The sequence below is a fragment of the Amphiprion ocellaris genome, chromosome 21 (assembly GCF_022539595.1).
Source record: "Amphiprion ocellaris isolate individual 3 ecotype Okinawa chromosome 21, ASM2253959v1, whole genome shotgun sequence".
Classification (NCBI taxonomy): domain Eukaryota; kingdom Metazoa; phylum Chordata; class Actinopteri; family Pomacentridae; genus Amphiprion; species Amphiprion ocellaris.
Window position 1 is genome coordinate 25,996,470 of NC_072786.1, and position 15,229 is coordinate 26,011,698.

The window sequence follows — 15,229 nt, forward strand, 5'->3', positions numbered from 1 at the left end:
TACACTTGAACCTTTAGGAAAGTTAAGTTTCATTGTTTTTACTGCTGTCAGTCAGTGCTGCTTCCTTCTTCATTACAGCATTATCTTTACTTTAAAAGTCAGAAAACCTCAAGGTGACGTCTTTAAATGTCCTAACTTATCAGAAAAACAGCAGTGAACCTTCACATCTGAACTCTTTGCATTTCTGGGTTTGATTATCTGAGTAATTAACTAATAATTTCTGCTCTAACTGGAACCACAACTGGAATTCCTGCCGTTTTTCCCAACTGATCCGACTTCGACACGCAGCGTTTGTTAATGTGTTTATGTCCAGATGACTCGATAACCTCAGAGTTTGTTCAGCGCTGAGCGACAAAACAAACGGAAAAGTCCTGCAGACACAAACATGAACTTGAAGCTCCACTCAAACCTCGATAAATGACCGAATTCTGCCAGAAAAACAACCTGAACTCAATCTAAAGCTCAGACTCTAGTCTTTGTTTTAAAACAGATCTCTGAGTGTTAAATCAGGTTTTACTGTGCTGGAAGGTGGTAAATACCTCAAAATAGTATGTATACTCTGAATGCTAATCTGATGGATGATTGATCAGCTGATCAGTGTATTACTGATAAAACTGAACTAAATGTAAATCAAAAGGACGCCTCCCTGGATGACCGTTTAAAGAAAACACTGCTGGCATCTGAAGTATGTGAAAGTAGAGATATGATAAGAGATTGATCAGCTGACTGGTGTTTTCCACATAAAGACACTGTAAACAGACTCTTAAAGGCACATTTTGTTCCAAAGAGCAGAATTCTACCTAAGAAATAAATTAACGGAACAACAAATGCTGCTTTAGCTTAAGTGTTTCAATCCTGATCATGATCAAGATGTTTCACCATGCCGAATGTATCTCCAACTCCTCCTCTGTTCACTGTTTCTGAGCCATGCTGCATTTAGTTTAAGGTTGGATTTCCATCTCAGTCTAAAATTGTTCATAAGAACAACTCAAAACTTCTCCAAAATAACTTGAAATGTGTCCAAAGTCCTATAAAATTGTCCAAATTGACTAAAAATCTGTTTGAAGTACCAAAAAAAAATATTTTTTTTGAGTCTCTACAGACAATTTGTATCAGTTCCATCTTTTTGTTTGTATTCTGTGGCTCTTTGTTGCCCTTTTGTGTTGAAATATGTTGTTTTTTTGCTCAGTATTAGGAAGCATGAGTTCCTTATACATGTTTATTTTCCTCTTTATTTTATTTAGTCTGTTAAAAGGACTTTAAGTTAACAGAATTCAGAATTTGTCACCTGTCAGCTTCTTCCTTGCGGCGGCCATCTTGTCCTGGTGGTTGAACAGGAAACAGCCTCCAGAGCTGCTCTTTCATTGGTTCATTGAGTGGGCGGGACCTCACATCTGATTGGATAATAGATGTGTCCTGATTGGCCAATTTAAACTGGAAAGACGTACATATAAACAGGAGAGAAGCTTTTTAGTGATGGCTGATCGAGGCTTTGTTGAAGCTTCGACACTTCATTCAAAACATGGTTCATTACTCGAGGCCTCAATGACACACAGTGCTCGAGTAGGACATCTAGTGGTCAATAATATGAAGTGCAATCAAGACGTGGTCGTTGGTTCATGGATTGTTTTGGATTTGATTCGCCATGCACACATTCCTGTTTGACTACACTAGATGATTGTATGGGTTGTAGTGGACACAAAAATAATATTACTAGTAATAATAATGACAATAACTATTGAAGAGCACGTTTCTTATTTCCCATGTTTGTCTGTATCCCTATATACTCTTTGCTTATATTCTGTGTTATGAAACATTTAAACGGTGCTGATACGTTCATGAGATGCTCTACAAATACAGACTGATGTCATTTTCACATGGTGCTGGTGCAAATAAAGATTTTATGGATTATTATGGATTTTGGCAAAGTATGTCTTGGGGTTTATTGGTAAAGAGGTCAGTAAAGAGGGTGTGCTTATGTAACTGGTTATGAGCTTTTATTGAGAAATAATTTATCAACAGTTTTGGGACCACTGTTCCCTCTAAGCTGCGCGCCATACTTTTTTTTTTTTTTTTGTGCATTTATCATCTATTTTTTTTTTTTTTTTGCCATTTTCGAGTTTTTTTAACTTGAGTCTCGACTCGACCGTTTTTCTCAGGAGGTTGGACTTCAGCCTTTGTGCTGGAGGGTTGAACCCTCAGTTCCAAGACTTTCAAAGCCTCCAGACCTCCCGAGTCCTCAGGACCTGAGCTTTCACACAGTCTGAGGGATGAAATATTCTAAGTCCCACAGTAGTTCTCTGTTAGATTGAACCTTCAGACAGTCCAAGGACTGATATCTTCTAAGTTCCTGAGTACTTCTCTGTTAGTTTGAACCTTCACACAGTCTGTTAATGTTTCGATTAAATCTTTAAGGTTTTTCTTTTTAAATGTTTTACCACCTTTTAATGTTTAATTTTCTTTTTAAATACTTCATTGTATTTTCAGTGTAATTCCTATTTGAACTTTTATTGTCTTTAAGATATAATTTTCTAATTAAACATTTAATTTTTTAATTAAATGTTTAATTAGCAACATTTAATCTTAATTTAATTTTTTAATTAAATGTTTTGTCTTTTTATTGGATAGGTGTAGTGAGAGACAGACAGAAAACAGGGGAGAAGAGTCGGGGGAAGACTTGCAGCAAAGGGCTGCTAGCGGGACTCGAACCCGGGACGCTGCATCAGAGACCAGCCCTGTACATGAGTCACCCGCTTAACCCGTTGAGCTATATGGGCACCCATGTTCTGTCTTCTTAAGGGTTTAATAATCTGATTAAATGTTTTGCATTTTTAAAAATGTTTGACATTCTTCTTGTTCAATTGTATTTTTTTAAATGTTTAATGATGGAAAATACTTTATCTGTAATTTCTAATATTTGTATTATAAAAATTTTGTTTAATTTCATAATGACATGTAATGTATGTTGTTGAATTATCTCATTCAATATTTTTGTCTGTTTAATAGAGTTAAACATTAAATTACATTAAATTATATTAAACAGACAAAATATTGAATGAGATAATTCAACAACATACATTACATGTCATTATGAAATTAAACAAAATTTTTATAATACAAATATTAGAAATTACAGATAAAGTATTTTCCATCATTAAACATTTAAAAAAATACAATTGAACAAGAAGAATGTCAAACATTTTTAAAAATGCAAAACATTTAATCAGATTATTAAACCCTTAAGAAGACAAAACATTTAATTAAAAAATTAAATGTTTAATTAGAAAATTACATCATAAAGACAATAAAACTTCAAATAGGAATTAAACAGAAAATACAATGAAGCATTTAAAAAGAAAAATAAACATTAAAAGGTGGTATATTTACATATAATTTAATTGTATTTAATGTTTAACTCTATTAAACAGACAAAATATTGAATTAGATAGTTCAACAACATACATGTCATTATGAAATTAAACAAAATTTTTAAAATACAAATATTAAAAATTACAGATAAAATATTTTCCATCATTAAACATTTAAAAAATACAATTAAACAAGAATATTAAACATTTAAAAAGATGCAAAACATTTAATTAGATTATTAAACCTTTAAAAAGACAAAACATTTAATTAAAAAATTAAATGTTTAATTAGAAAATTACATCTTAAATTTCTTAAATCTTTTTAACAATAAAATTTTTTAAAAGTTTTATTGTATTATTTTTTTTTGTTTGATTTAATTGCTTTTTGTTATGTAGTTTATTTCTTTAATCTTCTTTTTCTGTCAAGATTTTAACCCCAACCTTAAAAATGAAATAAACCCTTAAATCACAATGAAAATACTTCTGTTGTCACAATCATGAGTTAGTCAATTATTCAGTTTATCAATTCAACTTTATTTGTTTAGTACCTTTTACACAGATGACAAAAATAAACAAGCAAAGAGAAAAAACTATGATTAAAACTCAAAAACATAAAAAAATTTAAAAAAAAAAAACATTTAACATGGTAATAAAATATGTTGTGTTCAGGGGATGGAGGGAGTTTATTGAAGTCTTCTTGGGCTCACATGGGAAATCATTTAAAATATAAACTTGATATTCAGTCTAAGGAAACTGCAGAGCGACAGAAGAACCAACAATATCTCCTGTTTTCTCCTTTAATGTCGACTCTTCTTGTGCTTTCAGACCAAAAAACTACAGATTCTTCACAACCTGCTCAAACTCTTGGTACAGGACCTCACCACACGGGTCAAGAAGGTTTCTGTCTCATTTCTACTCTGAAGCTCACCTTCTCCTGCTCAAACTGCTGACAAATGTTTCTGCTGCTCTAAAGTCTGGTCTCCAGAACTTCCTAAAAACTCTCAAAGTCTCTTCTGCTGCAGGTTGCTTTGTAGAACTGTTCCAGAAAACCTCACTAAACCACATGGAGGAGCCTCAAGATAGTCGTCCAAATGAAACCATACAAAAACCAAACTAGCACAACCCAAACGCTAAAGTCTCCTGCAGCCTACCAGAGAAGCTCTGAGAACAGAGAATCAGGACAGGAACTCTTACCTTCTGGACAACCAACGCTGGTTCACAAACAAGAATACAGAATGTGTCTGACCAAAAACCTCTAAAGACTCACTACAGCCAAGATAAAGACACAACTCAGCTGCACCAAATCCACTAATCACTGCACACATTAGTACCATGTGCTAACTGTGGCTAAAGAACCACATTTACCAAGACAACTATCCAGTACAAAGCCCTAAAACACACCAAGAAACACATTAAAGATGATTTTACTGCTGGAAGCTGCAAGCCAACGCCTAAAGAACTAAAGCAATGGAACCAAACCCAGTTCAGTGGTGAAGAGAAACAGAGGAAATGTTTGTCTGCAGCTAAACAAAGCAGGAAGACACTGAGCTGCTCAGGTGTTCCTGATAACACCTAGCAGCCACCTGGACAGCCAATAGGAACACAGCTTCCTGGAAGTCCAGAGGGCGGGGTTAGTGAAGGAAATTTAGTTTAAAGTTGAAGCAGAAAGTTAACAAAGAAAGTTGAAAACCACCTTCTGATACCTGAAATCTCTGAGTTTTCACACAAAGAACACCTGAACATGTCAAACTGGTTCCATAGTAGAACCCTCATTGTAAAAATGTCATAGTATGGTGTGTTGCTCAAAAACCATTATGACCCGGCTGTCAGGGGACAAACATGTAAGAAACATGAGAACAGAGAGAACCCAACCAGTAGGTCACAGTTTATCATCATCTAATCATCTCCTGAAGTCCATATGGTGAGAGACATCAGTATCTGGTTGTTAATTTACCAGAGGATGCTTAGAATCATGCTGATGTGGTCTGTACTCTACAGTATTTTAGTGACTCAATAAATGCCTAAGTTGTTTTTTTGTTTTTTTTAATGCTTTTTAGTTTTTAATAAACATTTAAGAGCCTATATGTAATCAATAAATGGCCTTTGCCTATCTTAAGAAAAACTCACTCAGAACTCTGATATGTTAACAGTACTAAATAAATCAATAAATACATGCATACACACAAAAATAAGTTAATACATTAACTGTGTTAAGATAAGATTTACATTTTTAAAAAAAGTTGTTTATGTTTTTGCAGAATCCAGTATTGCTCACTGGTTGGTCATTACATTTTATTAGTTTGATTTCACTGTTTAAAATGACGCCACCTCTTTTCAGACAGAACCTGTGATAATAAAACAATACAAAATTTTTAGTTCTGTGTTAATAAAGCACTTAAAGCTTTAAGTATGGCTAAATGCTTTTTTCAAAATTAAATATATCACTCCTTAGGTGGTAGTGGCCCCAAGTTCAGTAAAGTTGGAAAGATATTCACAGATTCAGACTTCCAGCATCAATAACTCATTAGATATAGGTTGTCAAAACATAAACGGTGCCTCTTTCCCATTGTTGCAAGGCAGACAATGTGCTACAAGCCCAGTTTTATCAAAAGTAGCTGTCTTTCAAGCTACAGGAATAACATTGGTGTCTATGGAGTGAACAGGGTCCGTCTGCAATTTGCAAAACCACTGCAACAGTAAAGAGAGACAAATATTCAATAACTTCACTCTTATACATTGTAGTGTCACTAAAATCACTGCAGCCTTCAACTGGCTCCTGTTGACAAAGTGTTTTAACAGAAATGTAAATGCTGTAATTTGATTCTTTTAATGAACCATGTAACTTGAATGGATGTGATGCTGGTGTGACCACAGTGCACACGTCTGATGTTGCTCACAGTGGTCCAAGGGACGCTCAGGGAGTTTGTGTGTTTGCTCACACTCAGGAAAAATTACAGGGAACATTGTTTGGGACTCAAGCAGTTCCTTCTTTTACTCACTATCTCCCCAGCCTTAGAAAAAAAAACCTGTTCACACGGCACAGATGAGGCTGAGGTACACAGGAAATGTTTGGCTCCATTGTACAAGTTTGGGTAAACGGTTTTGTGGGTTGCCCAGTAAGCCAGTGGGTCTGCCGTTCTTTCTACAATTGCATTCGCTGTGGCGCTTTGCATTTGCCAGGCTCTACTTGCATCTTTGTCTAATAGGCTCCACAGTTGAACTGAAAAATATTGAAGATCATCATCATCATCACCAGAAATGTCAGTCATTCCCTATTCAGAAGAGAAAAAGAATACCTGTGGAAGGTGCTGCTGGTGGTGGAGGACGAGGCTGTGGTGGTGCTTGTGACGTAGATGACTGCTGCTTGGTATTCTTTATGTTAATTGTTGTGCATTCTGTTATTAAACGTTCTTTCACACTGGCTGCCACTCTGATTGGTGAATCCAAAAGTTTTGAACTGCAGAGCCACAAGTGTAGCAACAGTCAGTGAACTGTTCTTTTCTTTGGTTTGTAGTCTGTCAGCTAAGCACCTGACAAGGTTCTGTGCCAGGTGTTGTAGCATGGGGGTGGTGAGTTGGGAATATATATATATATATATACATATATATATATATATATATATATATATATATATATATATATATATATATATATATATATATATATATATATATATATATATATATACATATAATCTATCTATCTATTCTCTACGAAATACGAAATCTGACATACTACTAACTCTCAAAGCAAAAACAACAGCAAAGAAACCAATCTATTCTGCGAAAAACAATTCAAATGAACAACACTATATAGGGATCTCCTATCCCGGAACACTCGATCCCGCTGAGTGATTCACATAACAAACCGAACCAATCAGGTGATTCGAAGCAGTTGAGTGCTTCAAACGTCACTGAAGTGAGTCAAACTTCACGAGTCACGTGACCAAACCACGCCTCGGCACAGTGGCTCGATACGTTTGCTTCATGAGCTACAGCGCATGTGTCGAAGCCTCGGGTATCAGAGGACCATCACTAAAGCTTTTTGTGTGTTCCTGAAGGCAGCACCTCAAAGTGTTCGATGCAAGTCGTGAAAATTTTCTTGTGAGTTTTTCTTTTTCTTACTTTTGAAGATTTGTTGTTTGTTTAAAAACTGCAAATAAACAGATTCTGATTTTCATTTGTTTTTCCCAGCGTGATTGTCATCCACATGCATCACAAATCTGCTTACATGCTTCCAGCAGTCACTTCTGTCCATCAGTTGTGGTTTTTTTTCAGCTCTTTCTGGTCTTTATTTGTCTGCTTCTTTTCAGTCTTGTGCTAATTTTATTTATATTTTGTAGTCCGTTCCATCTTTCTGTTGGTATTTTGTGGTTCTTTATAGTCCTTTTGAGTCATTATGTGTCCTTTGTTGTCAGTTCTGTCCATCAGTTGTGTTTTTTTACAGATCTTTAGGTCCCTTTCATCTCTTTAGAGTCTCTTTTTAGTCTTTTTGTTTTTATTCACGTTCATTTTGTGTCTAGTTTTTGGTCGATTCCATCTTTTTTGTAGGTATTTTGTTGCTCTTTATAGTTCTTTTGGGTCATGATGTGTTTTTTTGTTGCGTTTCTTGAGTCTATCTCTTGTTCTGCTTGTTCTGAGTGTCTGAAGTGTGCTGTTTTGCGTCTGTACATCAATAGTTTGTGTCTTTCTTTTTGTCTGGTTGCAGTGGTTGTATGTCCATCAGTTTGCATGTTTGTTGTCTTGTTGCTCTTTGTAGTTGTTTAAGTCATTTTGTGTCATTGTTTTAGTTCTTCCCATCCATCCATTGTGATGTTTTTGAATCTCTGTGTGTTTTAACTTTTGTGTTGTCATTTTTGCATTTCTTTTTAGTCAGTCCTAATTTTTAATAGTTGGTGTGAATCTCTATTTTAAAAGGTTTGTCTTTTTCAGCTGTTTTGTGTCTTTGCTGTCATTTTGTGCAGTCATTTTGCAGCTATTTCAGTTTATTTGATATGTTTTTAGTCAGTTCTGGTCATCTATTTTGTTTTTTTTCCAGCTGTTTTTGTCTCTTAAGTCTTTTTGTTTCTTTTTGTGTTTATTGTGGGTCTATGTTTCCGTCGCTTCCATCTTTTTCCACCAATTTTCTGTCTCTGCGTTCATTCAACCAACATGTTCTACCTCGTTTATTTAATCTGCTTTAAATGTGTAAACTCAACATTTTATTTGGTTTTTATGGGAAATGGTTTTAGAATTGAAGCCAAAAAACTGTCCAGCACAGAACTTCTCATGAGACAAGATGTTTTCCCATTTACATTTTCTGTCTTTCAACATAAAGCTGCTGAATTTGCTGATTAACTCAATGAACACACTGCAAAAACCCAAAATCTTACCAAGTCTATTTGTCTTATTTTTAGTCAAAATGTCTCATCCCACAATATTTTCACAGTGAAACTTCTGATGTCCACATTTTCAACATTTTTGGGAAATCTTTGAACATTTTTTGGTGGAAAAAATTTTTTTAAAATGTTTCTTAAGAACATTCACATAAAAACCAAAATCCAGTGAAATTCGCTGGATTTTAGTTGATTTTCTTTGAGAATGTTGTTAAAGAAAATATTAGAAGTTTTACTTATATGTATGTAATCACTTTAGATATTTTTAGGATGTTTTTGGAAGATTTTTAGTCATTTTTAAAAAATATTTACAAGAATTTTCTTGTCAAATTTGGCGTATTCTTACTTTTTAAAATGTATCTATTTTTTTTAATTTTAAGGGAAACTTTTAAAGAATTATTGGAATTTCTTCCTGAAGGTTTTGTAAATTTAAAGTTCGAAAATGTGAAAAAAAATATCACTTTTGATCTTTTTAGGATTTTTTTTGGGAAGATTTTTACTCATTTTTTGAAAATATTTACAAGAATTTTCTTGCCAAATTTGGGGAATTTTTTAAAATCAAATTTTTAAGGGAAATTTTTAAGGAATTATTAGAATTTTTTCCTGAAGCTTTTGCAAATTTAAAGTTTAAAATAGAGGTTACATGAAAGCAAAAATCTATTTTTGAGTGAAAAACTGCTTTTTTTCTTTTTTTTTTTTTTAAGCATATCTGGCTTATTTTAAAACACCTAAGCTTGACAATCCTGGTAAAATAGAGCTTAAAATAAGTTTTCTCAGCTAATTTTAAGATCTCAATATTCTAAATATCACATCTTATTTCAAGAAATCTCACCATTTTCACTTGTTCTACTGGCAGATTTTTTCACTTATTTCAAGGTAAAAGTTCCTTGAAATAAGTAGTTTTTTTCTTGTTTTGGAAGGGGCATTTTTCCAGTGCAAACCACAGGAAGAGTCTAAAAGTGTGGTTTCCTGTACATTTTTTTTCTTTTTTTGTCCGAGAATAAGTGGGACAGATAAAATTTGAGACTTTGCATCCTCCTCCGACTTCCCACCATCCTCCGACTCTGTAGTGCAGCAGCCGTAAGTTCGGCCACTCGCTGCCTTAAAAGGCCACGACTCTGTATCTTAATGTTCAATCTATATGCAAAGAGCGCGAGTGGAAAGCAGGACGTGGAAGTGTTTCATGTCACAGCGGAGACGCTTACATAACGTGTTGGGCTTAAACAATGGTGGCTAACGCTGCTGCTGTCAGGGCTTACAGATTTATTACGCTGCGACTATGAAAGCTGTCAGACTCGCATAAAAATGAAACACAACCCAAGCTGGTCTGCAAACTGATAACATCTCAGATATCTGTGGGAAAAAGCACATGTTGGATGTGTTAGTTACACACAAGTGCACTTATTTACAGTTTTTTTTAAATGTCAAAGTTGCAAAAATGCAGCTTTTTTCACTTGTTTTAGGTCGATTCTGTTCTTTAAACACTACATTTAAATTTTCAAGCAAAAATAAATGAAACACACAAAACATATAAAGGATCAACAATATTTCAAACAGTTTCTTGGTGTTTTGTTTAATTTTCATGGACATTTTGATGTTTTGCGAATGCTTGATTCATATTTTGTCTCTTTTTTGTTGGTTCCATCCGTCCTTACCAGCCTTTTTGCACCATTTTGCTTCTTTTTGAGTTAAATGTTTCTTTTATTTTTTGGTTTGTGCCTCGTTTCAGTTGGTTTAATGCTTTTGTAGTTGGTTTGCACCGACTTCTTGTCATTCTGCGTCACTTTGTAGTCATTTTGTTGTTGTTTACCTAATGTAAGAGCTTCTGTTTACGTTGTTTTTGGCTCAGAGTGGTTTTGCAGTTAGTTTTTTTCAATTTTTTTGGTATTTTGCGGTGTGTTTGCGATGATTTTACATCTGTTAGTCTTCATTTTTTGTCTCCTTTGGCATCTTTGTTGTCCTTTTGTGGCCCTTTATTGTTGTTTTGACTAATTTACGTCTGTTTTTAGTTGGCTCAGTCCATCTATTGTGGTCTTTTTGCATGTCTTTGTGATAATTTTCCATTTTTATGTCGGTTTACATGTCGTTGTAGTAATTTTCATCTCTTTGTAATCATTTTGTGTCCATTCATTGTGGTTTTGCAACTGTTTTTGATCATTATTTTAGTATTTTGTTGTTTGTGGTGATTTTACATCTGTTTGTCATCATTCTGAGTCTTTTTTTAGTTAGTTTGGTGTTTTTGTGATTAGTTCGCATCTTTCTTATCCTTTTGTGACTCTTTTGTGCCCATTTTTAGTCAATTCAGTCCATCTATTGTGATCATTTTATATGTCTTCATGGTCCCTTTTGTGTCATTTTGTATGTCAGAGTGATAATTTTTGGTTTTTATGTCAGTTTACGTGTCTTTGTAGTCATTTTGTCCCTGTTCTTAGTGGTTTTGCAACTATTTTTGTTTATTTTTTCGTATTTTGTTGTTTGTTTGTGGTGATTTTACATCTGTTTGTCCTAATTGTGTGTCTCTGTTGCACCAGTTCAGTGTTTTTGTGGTCAATTCGCATCTTTGGTGTCATTTTGTGTCTTTTTATAGTTGGTTCTGTCCTTCCATTGTGGCCAGTTTGCATATATTTGTGACATTTCTTCTTTTTTATATTGGTTTGCATCATTTTGTGTGTTTTAAGTTGGTTTCGGCCATCCTTCATGAACATTTTACGTCTCGTTGTGCAAATTTTTTCTAACTTTTGTTGGTTTACGTCTCTTTTCAGTTGGTTCTGTGCTTTTGCAGTCAGTATCCATGTCCTTACTGTCATTTTTTGTATCTCTGTGGTCATTCCATCTTTGTTCATAGTGGTTTTCCATTTGTTTTTCTTAATTTTTTGGTATTTTGCTGTCTGTTTTTACACCTATTTTTCTTGATTTTGTGTCTTCTGTAATTGCTTTGGTGTTTTTATGCATCTTTTTTGTATCTCGTTGTTTTTAGCTGTTTTTTGAGTCTGTCCATCTATTGCGTCTGTTTCTGGTGGTAATTTTTCTTTTTTGGTGCTTTGCATCTCTTTGTTTTCCTTTTGTATGTGTTTGTGGTAATATTTTAGTATCTTGTAGTCTGTTTGAACTGGTTTTATAAGTATTTTTCTTTATTTTGTCTCTCACTTTTGTTGATTCTGTCTTTTAATGGCATTTTTCAGTTCTGTTTTGTCTGTTTGCAGTGGTTCTAAATGTATTTCTATTTATTTTGAGTGTTTTATTTAAGGAGTTTGGTCTTTTGTGGTCATTTATGCTCTTTGTGGTTATTTGACTGACCTACTAAACTGTAAATATTCCTGACAGACCTCAGACCAGGCGAGCTCTGACCCTGTGGGCCTCGGCTCTGTTGGCGGCTCAGTAATGAGGCCAAGTAACAAAAACAGTAAAAGCTAAATATTTTCCTTCTATAGTGGTTCTGAGCCGCCTGATAACAGCAGGAACTGTTGGAACTGCTTTCATTTCTTGACATAAAACATTTTTACTCCCATTTCGAAAACAGATTTCATAGCATGTGGAATGCTGCTTCATATTTTAGCCTCCGCATTACGACAGGATTCAGACGTTAAAGAGCATTTTATATGGTGTATTATAGCTGTGGCTGCGATCAAACCAGCTGGTCTCTATTACCTGCAAATACCTGTAAAATATCTGTTTGTAAGTCATTTACATAACTTTATATATAACCTGTAAGTCTGCAGTAATGGAGATTATTTCCATACATCAGTTCTTCATTTCACTGAATTGTATTTATACATAATATTTTTTTTTAATCAAACTAGAATTAAGAAACTTTGATTATGAATTTTTTAATATTTTTTTTACAGGCACTGGACTTCACATCTCTAAATGTATCAAACTGTGCAGGTTTTATATTGACATTAAAATTGAGAAAGTTCTGTCTTCAGCAGCCCATGATAAAGAGACTCACAGTGTCTACAAAGAGACTGAAAACATGACAAAAAGATTCAAAAGGACCACAAAACACCCAAAGCATCCATAAGGAGCCTTAAAATATAAAACAAACTCAGACTAGCAATGTCTACAAAGATGCACAAAAAGCCAACAGAAAGACTCTAAGGTGACCACAAAGAGACACACATATATAGATCCACACAAAAAAACTCAGAATATCTACAAAAAGACTCTAAATGTCTACAGAGACATTGAAAAATGGCCACAAGACCCAAACAAACACAAAGAAACTCAGAATTACCATAAAAAGACTTAAAATGTCCACCAAGACACTTAAACACGACAAAAAGGTGACCAAAACTTAACGAAGCCAACCATAATGGGAAAATTAAATAAATTTTTACTGACAAAAGCTAAAATTAGTAAAATTTGAGAGACTAATGGCAACAAACTGAGATATCTCCAACTTTTCATGGCTACTCTGCTGTCTTCAGCTCTTTTCTATCGAGAGAATATGAACGAACATGATATCTATGAGAAGCTTTATGAGTCATATCTGTCCAACACTTTATCTCCTCCACCGTCCTCCTGCAGCTAAATCCTCTACATTCACTCATTGATCTCTACAGGTGGTGAGGCCTTAAACATCATTAGTTTGGGAGGTTTTTTTTTATCCTGAAAACATCTTGTGGGTTTTTCTGAGCCAGAAGCATCAGAATCTGTTCCAGGTGGATCATTGGTGTTGATCTACAGCCCTGTTAAGACTCACAGATGTGGATTTCCTGAACTGAGCCTGGAAATAAATCCCACTTATTGCCCCTTTGGGTTCAGTTCTTACTGTACTTTAATTAACTATACATTATCCCAGTCAGTCTCCTGGGCGATTATCTCCGCAGGCTGCCCAGTTCAATACACTGTGATTCATTACTAAATCAACAGCAGGGCTTTGGGGGGAATGTGAGGGGCTGGAGAGGAAACACAGCAGAGACAGTGAGGATATGAAGTGAGAAGCCACTTATTCCAACACTGGAAGACTTCACTGAAGTTAAAGTGGTGAGGAAAGCTTCTTTATTGCTTCTGAGTTCAGTATAAAACAAATAACGGGAATAGTTGCTTTGTTTGTTACTAGACTGTAAGTAAAGCCTTCAGTTATTTATATTCTTCAAATTAAAGTTTACTGACATTCACACATTGATAAATAAATGTGATCTGATGTGACCTGGACATATGCATTCATTATAAAAGAGTTTGATCAAGTGACATATGCAAAATGAAAGAATACCACAAAAAGATTCCACAAGGAAAAACAAAAATGGCAAAAAGACTCAAAATATCCCATAAAAACACTCAAAAAGACCACGAAATGAACAAAAAACGACCTTAAAGCGATGAATAGTGACCCCAAATAGAATCACAAACAACAAAATAAGTAAACTCCACCACAGAGTGACTCATAATCCCAGATTCAAAAAGACACAAAAACAACTTAAAACAACTACAAAGAAATTCAAAATAATCACAAAGAGATTCAAAATTAACACTAAAAGACACTAAAGATGACCACAATATGACTCACTGTGTTCAAAAAGACTAAAAATGACTATAAAATGTCTCAAAAACAATAAAAACACTCGGAAAAAACTGAAATAGATTCCAAACACCCATGAAATGACTCAGAATTACCACAAAGACACTAAGAATGACCACATAGACACAAATATTCAGAATAGGACTCAAAACGTCAAAACGTCTACAAAGATATCGTTTCGAACACACAACAAAAAGACTTGAAACAATCACAAAATGACTTCAAATGTCTAAAAGAGATTCAAAAACTGACAAAACACTTGAAACAACCATAAAATATCTCAAAATAACCATGAAAAGATAAAAATATCCACAAGACCCAAAACAACTGCAGATTCAAAATTACCATAAAAATGCTTAAAATGTCAATAAAAACAATTACAATGTCAACAGCGAGAGTCAAAAACACAACAAAAGGACTGGAAATTACCATAAAAAGACTAATAAAATCCACAAAGAAACTTCAAACTCCAAAAAGAGACTCATGATGTCTGCAAGGACACTCAAAACATGGCCGAACAACCACAAAGAGATTCAAAATGACAACAAAAAGACTTAAAATGTCAACAAAAACACTAACAATGCCTACAAAGACATTCATAAAAATGCCAAGACTCAAAATGACCGCAAAAAGACTCAAAATGACCACAAAAAGACTCAAAATGACCACAAAAAGATCTGAACTCTCCACAAAGAGACTCAAAACAACCACAAAGACTAAAAAACAACTATAAAAAGACACCAATACCCACAGAAAGACTCAAAATGACCACAAAACACACTAAAGATCTACAAAAAAACCCTCTAAATGTCTACAAAGACTCTTGAATGTCCACAGAGACTGAAAACATTATGAAGACACATCTACAAAGAGTGAAAACATGTTAAAAAGGCATCAAAACAATGAAAAAAAGACTCAAACACCCTCAAAGGAACCTAAAAAACTGCCAGAAGATATACTCCACCA